This window comes from Plecotus auritus (assembly GCF_963455305.1).
Source record: "Plecotus auritus genome assembly, chromosome: 6".
NCBI classification, from domain to species: Eukaryota; Metazoa; Chordata; class Mammalia; order Chiroptera; family Vespertilionidae; genus Plecotus; species Plecotus auritus.
This window is the reverse complement of record NC_137773.1, coordinates 144,402,054-144,410,552: the sequence shown is the minus strand read 5'-3', so window position 1 is coordinate 144,410,552 and position 8,499 is coordinate 144,402,054.

Genomic DNA, 8,499 nt, shown 5'->3' with positions numbered 1-8,499 from the left:
ACGGTGAGCGCCGATTGGCCCGCGGGATGAATAACGTAAGGCGCTTCTCCTCACGGATTGGCCGGGGCGGCGGTGCGTGCAAGGAGTAAACAAACCCCGCCCCCAGTCTTCCCAAAGAGAGGAGGGGGCCGGAGGTGAAGGGGCGGGGCCGCGAGGTGAAGGGATATAATGCTCCAACCCCCTGGCTGCTCAGCGGAGCTTCCCAATGGATCCCCTACAATGACCCTGCCATGCGGCTCCCCAACCCCTTCCCGGGTGGGCTGCAGGCCTGAGGCCTAATATTTATAGACACGCCCTTCGTCAGGCTTGACTTTCCCATCCACTCCTCCAGACTTGACTTTCCCATCCACAGCCATCCCCAAGGCCCTGAAGCTGGGAAACCCCGTCCTTTTAGAAAGTTTAGAAAGAGGGTAAACAGCCTTTGATGAATCGCCCTCGGGGAGCAGTGAGCAGGGGAATAGGGAGGAGTGACTGTGAGCCACGTGTGGGGGCAAGTGTAGGGCACCCTGTAATTATTCAGACAGTGGTTTAGAGACCATGGAGATGTGGGATCTTGAATAGGCAAGTAAGATCCAAACCAGGCCAAGTCACTATATCAAGTGGAAGCTGAAGATAAAATCGTGACACATAACCCCAAATACCTGTCTCTTTAATTCAATATTAAAACATTTGTCTATTAATTCTGTGCCTATGTGAAAAATCATGTATGAGTTTACATTCTAGTGGAATGGACAAGACAATATGCAAAAGAAATAAGCAAAATATAAACTCTGTTACATGCTGATACGTGCTATAGGTAAAAATATATAAGCAGAGAAGGTAGAATGGCTTCTGTTCAATAGGGTGTTCAGAGAAGGCGCAGAAAAGGCACCATTTATTAAAAGGAGGTGAGGGAGGTTAGAGAGCGCCTTTGGCCCTTTCTCTGGGGTGGGTTGGAGAGACAATTCCTGCATCATTGGGCATATATAAATTCCTAGGAGTCCAAGAATGCCAAATGCATCACTCCTCGGACTGATTCTAAAATGCAAAACCCCAATGAAGTGACTGATTACCTTGCATTGTTCAGTAACAAATCAATAGGATTTCTTTTTAAATGATTTATTTAGTTTCCACAGAGTTTTTGTTAAGGTTTCAAGGTAACAAATTCTTTTCACACACTCTAGGCACAAAGATACAAAAAATGAGCAATACAGGTAAAACCTCCACCCTCAAAGAACTCACTCTAGCAGGGGAGATGGATTGTAAACCACCTCAACAAACAGTGTAAGGCATTGTAAACAACCATAATAGAAGTAGACAGCCCTTGGGCCAATAGGAGTTGGGAGGGGGGGTTATTAAGGAGCTATAACTCTCTCAGAATCTCTTTGTCTATAAGAAAATTCAGTACTAAATTTTACAGTAAGGCTACAGCTATCAGGGATTCTCTGACCTCTTTATAAGTTCCTAAAATGATAGTCTGAAGATAATATTAAGTTGAACAATATAAAATTGCTAATATTTGGCAATTTTCATTTTCCTCAACTTAATCTCATATAGAGTTAACAAGGATTTTGCTATGTAATGCATATAGTAAGTGTTCAATAAATGATAGCAATTATGATCATTTGATAATATTTCTTTTAAAAAATGATTTAAAAGTCAATGTCTTATAACACCTTCCAATGCTATGCACAAAGTAAAATGGGCAGTGAATGTTCCAAATTTTCCATTTTGATTTAGCTGTGTTTGATCTAGCTGTTTCCCAGTTTGATCTAGCTGTGAATTTCCATGACCTAATCAGAGTATGCTGTAAAAGACACTAAATGCTAGTTTCACAGCAGGCCAAGAAATTTAGAATAAGAAACAGCTTGGTTTTGAAAGCTAAAAACTGAAAATTCTCCAGAACAGAATAAATTGTCAAGTTGCTTCAGGGAGGAAAATTCATGTAAATCAATTTTTCATTCCCACTCACAGTTCCAATTTAGCAATTTGTACAACAGTCAGCTTTCTCTCTTTCTTTTCATTTCCCCCTTAAGGGATCTTATTTCTTTTGAATAGAAAAATAAAGCTTCCACCATCTCCAGCGCAGAGAGCAGATGTTTGAAACATGGCAGAACACTTATTGATTCAGCAAACACTTATTGTATGCCAAGAACAGTGCAAGGCATTGGAAATACAAACATAAATGTCCAAATAACTCCATTCATGGGTGGTGTTCTTTGTGCCTGGAATAATCTCCCAGGTCACCCACACCTCACCTACATGTGCCTTCACATAAGCTTAAACAACACTTTCTCCAGAAATGCTTACTCTGACTCTCCATCTCCAGCTCTTTTCCCATGAAATCCTGTTTGTCTTTTTAACACTCGTCAAACTTGCAACTATTCATTTGGTATCTGTATCCTGTTAAACTGTCAGCTCATTGAGATCCGGAGCCATATCATCCAATTCACTATCCTCAGTGCTTAAGAGAAGTTCTGTACATTTTTATTGAATGAATGAGAGTGCCACAACCTAGCACAGTTGGAAAGAGGAGAGAGACATCCTATATAATAAAACCCTAATATGCAAATCGACTGAATGGCAGAACGACCAGCAGAAGGACTGGTCGCTATGATGTGCACTGACCACCAGGGGGCAGATGCTCAACGCAGGAGCTGCCCCTGTCCTGTAACCGGAGGCAACCAGAGGCAACCAGAGGCAGCAATCAGAGGGCAGGCCGGTGATCATGGATCTGGCCCATCCCTGGGATCGGGCCGAAACCGGCAGTCAGACATCCCTCAAGGGCGCAGGCTGGGCTGAGGGACACCCCCTCCCCCCTGCATGAATTTCATGCACTGGGCCTCCAGTAAATATATCAAGTCTCTACTTGTAAATATGCAGGCCACCAAAGAGTGGGCCATGGAAGAAGCAGATCTGTTACAGTTAAACCTGAGGAATTTCCACGTGCTGCCCCTCTCCTGGTGCTTGGTGCTGCTCTCTGTAGGTAAAGCTGTAGGACTCCTGGACCTCTCAAACTTTAATGTGCACAGCAATCACTTGGAGATCTTATTAAAATTGACACTCTGAATCAGTAGGTCAGAGGTTGTAGGTATGGCCTGCATTGCCAACAAGCTCCCAGCTGGTGCTGATGCTGCTTCACCACACTTTGAGTAACAAGGTCCTTAGTGTAGCTCCCTTTTTTTTAAATTGCACACCGTGAATTTTTAAATTAAATTTATTGGGGACACATTGGTTAATAAAATTATATAGGTTTTGCCAAAACCGGTTTGGCTCAGTGGATAGAGCGTCAGCCTGCGGACTGAAAGGTCCCAGGTTCGATTCCGGTCAGGGGCATGTACCTTGGTTGCGGGCATGTCCCCAGTAGGGGATGTGCAGGAGGCAGCTGATCGATGTTTCTCTCTCATCAATGTTTCTAGCTCTCTATCCCTCTCCCTTCCTCTCTGTAAAAAATCAATAAAATATATTTTTAAAAAATTACATAGGTTTTGAGTATACAATTCTATAATAGACCATGTGCATATTCTCCTTTCCCTTCAGCCTCCTTCCCCTCCGCTAACCACCATACTGTTGTCGGTGTCCATGTGTTTTTGTCTGTTTGTCTTGTTCATTTGTTGCTCTCACATATGAATGAAATTATATGGTTAGTGGCATCTTTTTATTATACAAACAAAACCATCTGTAGTTATCTGGACAGTTGCATATATGACTTAAAAAAAAGCCTCCAGTTTTCATACTTAATCCATCCAATGACTGATAAAAGAAATAACACTTAAGAGAAAAATGTGTTAAATCAAGGCTTGCCTTTCCAAGACAGCCCTGTTATGGGCAGTTTAATCACATGAGTAGGGCAAAGTAGAATCAAAGCCTTGGAATTTCCTCAGCAAGGGACACACCTTCTCCTCAGCTCATTTCTGGAATGACTTGGTTAGGGCAGTGAAAAAATTTCAGTCACCCTTAATAAAAACAACCTTTTCTTCATATCAAATCTAAAACTCTTTTTATGAAAAAATATTCTATTTTTCCTAAAAATAGAAAGTAAATGTGAGGTATATGGAATAATGAATAACGAAAAACCCCCATGTATTAGCTTAAGAAATAAAATATTAACATCACTGGAACCCCTTATGTTCCTCACCAATGTGACCCTCTGCCTCCCCCCAAAAAAATGACCACCACATCCTAAGTTATAATTTCCTTGATTTTCTTTTTTATTTTTTTAATATATTTTATTGGTTTTTTACAAAGAGGAAGGGAGAGGGATAGAGAGCCAGAAACATCGATGAGGGAGAAACATCAATCAGCTGCCTCCTGCACACTCCGCACAGGGGATGTGCCCGCAACCAAGGCACATGCCCCTGACCGGAATCGAACCTGGGACCCCTGAGTCTGCAGGCCGACACTCTATCCACTGAGCCAAACCAGCCAGGGCTTCCTTGATTTTCTTTATAATTTTAACACATATGTAGGTAACTTCAAGCAATATATTGCTTAGTTTTACATGTTTTTAACTACATATATTTGGATTCAAACTTTATTATTCATCTGCAAATTATTTTTTTTGCTCAACATTTTGTTTGAGAGAATCATCTGTCTTGAAGCATGATTCTGGTGAGGATTTAAAAAAAATCAAAACCTTCACCTAATCACCAGAAAATATCAGGCCAACCCATATTGAGGGACATTCTATAAAATAACTGCCAGTATTCTTAAAAAATGTCAAGGTCCTAAAAGAAAGACTGAGGAACTGTCACAGATTGGAGAAGACTAAGGAGACATGAAAATTAAGTGCAATGTGGATCCTGATTGATTCCTGGACCGGAAAAATGACCTTAATTGGAAAGCTAACAAAATTCATATGAAGCCTATAGATTAGTTAGCACTATTGTATAAATGTAAATTTCCTGGTTTTCATAATTGTATTGTGGTGATATAGGATGTTAGTTAGGGGAAGCTGGGTGAAGTGGGAATTCTGTGTACAACTTTTACAGCTTTTCTGTAAGTCTAAAATTATACTATCTAATAAAGAGGGAATATGCTAATTGACCATCACTCCATCACAAAGATGGCTGCACCCACAGCTGAGGCCAAGTTCCCATAAGGAGCCTTAACGAGCAATCAGCAGGGACCTGAGGCTACCCTCCACCACCCCCATGGGGCTTGACAGGGTACCTCAGGCCACGCCCCCCACCTGGCAGGCCTTGACAGGGGACCTCAGGCTGTGCTCCCCGCCCCAGTGCCAGGCCAGGGGACCTGAGGCTACGCCCCCTGCCCAGCAGGGCTTGACAAGGGTGGGACTGGCTGGGTCTTGATCTAGCCCCATGGCGGGGGGGGGGGGGCGCAGCCGGGTTTGGGTCTCACACGATTTTGAGGTGCATGTGGGTGGGCGGGAACTTGACTCTGGGTCCCATGGTGTGCCCCAGACTCTGACAGGAGGAAGGTTTTCATATACATTTTACTAATTTCCTTTCATCTCTGACACTTCTATTTAGAGAAAGGGCAAATAGCAATATTAAATTATTTCCTCTAATTAATCCTCTTTTAATGTGCACGAATTTTGTGCACCTGGTCACTAGTTTCAAAATAAAAAGTTTAAAAACTAAATACTGGGGAATCTTATCAAAACACAGATTCTGATTCAGAAGCTCTGGAATGAGGCCTGAAATTCTGCTTTTCTGAAAAGCACTCTGATGACAGTAAGGCTACTGGTCCCAACAACATATTTAAGTACCAAGGCTTTTCCCTCTCCCATTATATTGGGGTTAAATTGACATACAATAAACTAAACATAGTTAAAATAAAATAAAAAGATGAGTTTTGACATATGTATACATCCATGAAACTATTGCCACAATCAAGATAATGAGTTTATTGTTGGGAGCCAATCCTACCCGGCTCTCTCATTTCTGCTTGTCTTACAAGGAGAGGCACTGAGGCCTTGTTATAAAACAGAGAGTGGCCCTGACCGGTTTGGCTCAGTGGCTAGAGCATGAGCCTGTGGATGGAAGGGTCCCGGGTTTGATTCCCGGTCAGGGGTTTCAGGCTCGATTCCCAGTAGGGGGCGTGCAGGAGGCAGCTGATCCATGATTGTCTCTCATCATCAGTGTTTCTCTCTCTCCCTCTCTAAGATCAATAAAAATATGTTTGTTTAAAAAAATAAAATAAAATAAAATAAAATAGAGAGTGTCTCCCTCCAGAGTAGAGGGCAGTTTTCTTTACCATCCAGTATAATAAAAATTATTTCCTCTGGAGCAAGCATTGGGCAGGTTTACTTGCAGTTCATTACAGAAGACTTGGGTTTCCTAAGCTTGAGATTCCTCAGCTGTACTGCAGACCTACTGTGTGCACAGCATTAACTTGGACTGCTCTCAGTAGGAGTTGAAACGTAAGGGGAACCAACGCAAATATGAAGATCCTGATGTTTGCTTTGGCTTGAGTAATAAAGTCTGTAATCTCTGGCCGAAACCGGTTTGGCTCAGTGGATAGAGCGTCGGCCTGCGGACTGGGGGGTCCCGGGTTCGATTCCGGTCAGGGGCATGTGCCTTGGTTGCGGGCACATCCCCAGTGGGAGGTGTGCAGGAGGCGGCTGATCGATGTTTCTCTCTCATCGATGTTTCTAGCTCTCTATCCCTCTCCCTTCCTCTCTGTAAAATATCAATAAAAAATATATTAAAAAAAAAAAAAAAAAGTCTGTAATCTCTGACCCAGGAGTCTCATATCTTCTGCCAGGATCCAGGGAACTGTGAAAGGCTAACTTGTTGGTTTCCAAGAAGAGTAAACTTTCAGACTTTTGTCAGTTCTTGACAGTGTTTGGTGATGAAGCTGGGATGCTGACAGAGATAGGACTTGCTGGGACAGACAGGACAAGTGTTGGTTAGACCAAAGGACAATTCCTTAGGATCTGGTAGATAATATTCTTTGCCCAAGTGATGGAGGAGGGGGAAGATAAGGGAACTTAGCAAATCTAATGTATTTGCCTTACATTCTCCACCTCTTAATGGGTTCTAAATAGAAAAAGAATCCCACTATTACTCCATATCATCCTCACTTCTTTTTTCTTACCATTTCTTTTACATAAGCCAGATTCTTTAAAAACATTGCTATAAAATAGATAAATTTCAGAAAAGTAAGCTTCATATATCTCCATAATGCCTCCCCCTTCCTTGTCCTTCTCATTAGACTAATATTACTTTGAAATAAAATAAAATAAAATAAAAACCAAGTCTATCTCTCTCTTCTAATAACTTATCATCCTTCCAATCCCCTGCTATGGAATGATGCCATGGGCTCAGAAATAGTAATGGGATCCACTATGATCATGGAATAGAATCCCAATGTCTGACTGAATCCTCCACCACCCAGAGGTCACTATGCAGACAGGCAAGCTCAAAGAATGAGCAGAGAAACACTAAATAAAAATGGCTTCAATGCACAACCTGTATAGATCAATCATTCACTGTTTCGTGGTAGTTTCCCAAATAATTTTAGATGATAATTTTCAGAAGGGATTTTTAACAGCTGCTAGGCTAATCCCATCATATTCACATTTGAAATTATCTTTCCTACAGATTCTAAATCTTTCTAAATATTTAAAAATACATTTTATTTTCACAACAGATTATATCATCTTTTCCCCACTACAAATAATTAACGCTCTTCTCTAGTAATTTCCCTTGTGCAAGAATGTGGAATATGGAATAATAAACCTAAATAGGATCTAAAGAGACACAGTTACATATGTTCTTCTCTAAACATATTAAGCCCAAATTTATCTCGAGTCAAAACTGTAGTTAGCATATGCTTATTTCTCTCCCTTCTTAAAGTGCGGAAAACAAACAGAAAATAGTTTTAAGTAAGATTTTCTATGTAAACTTAAAAAGCAAATTCAGAAGTTAAAGTAGACAAAGAGGTAAGGGAAAAATTCGCATACACCTGAGAAATATTTCTATTGCTATGCATCCTAGATTTTATCTATAGATTTTAGCAATGGTTTATGAGGGTCTCAATAAATATTTAATGAAACTATAAATTTTGTAAATAACTTCAGAGAAATAAGATTATCAATTTATTGATGCATATGAATTGGGATCTATACTGTCTTATACAAACAGGAAATTTTTGAACTAATTTTCCACAAAATCATTCTGAAACATTTATACAAATCACTTTATTTTATTATTTTTTAAAATATATTTTATTGATTTTTTTTTTTACAGAGAGGAAGGGAGGGGGACAGTGAGTCAGAAATATCAATGAGAGGGAAACATCAACCAGCTGCCTCCTGCACACTCCCCACTGGGGAGTGCCCGCAACCAAGGTACATGCCCTTGACCGGAACCGAACCTGGGACCCTTGAGTCCGCAGGCCAATGCTCTATCCATTGAGCCAAACCGGTCAGGGCACAAATCACTTTATTTTAAATAAAAAAGCTTAGAAACATTATGGTAGTTATGTAATACATATGCGTACAGCCCACTTAAGATTCTAAGTAAAGGTATTTGAAACTTTTTGCTGTCATAC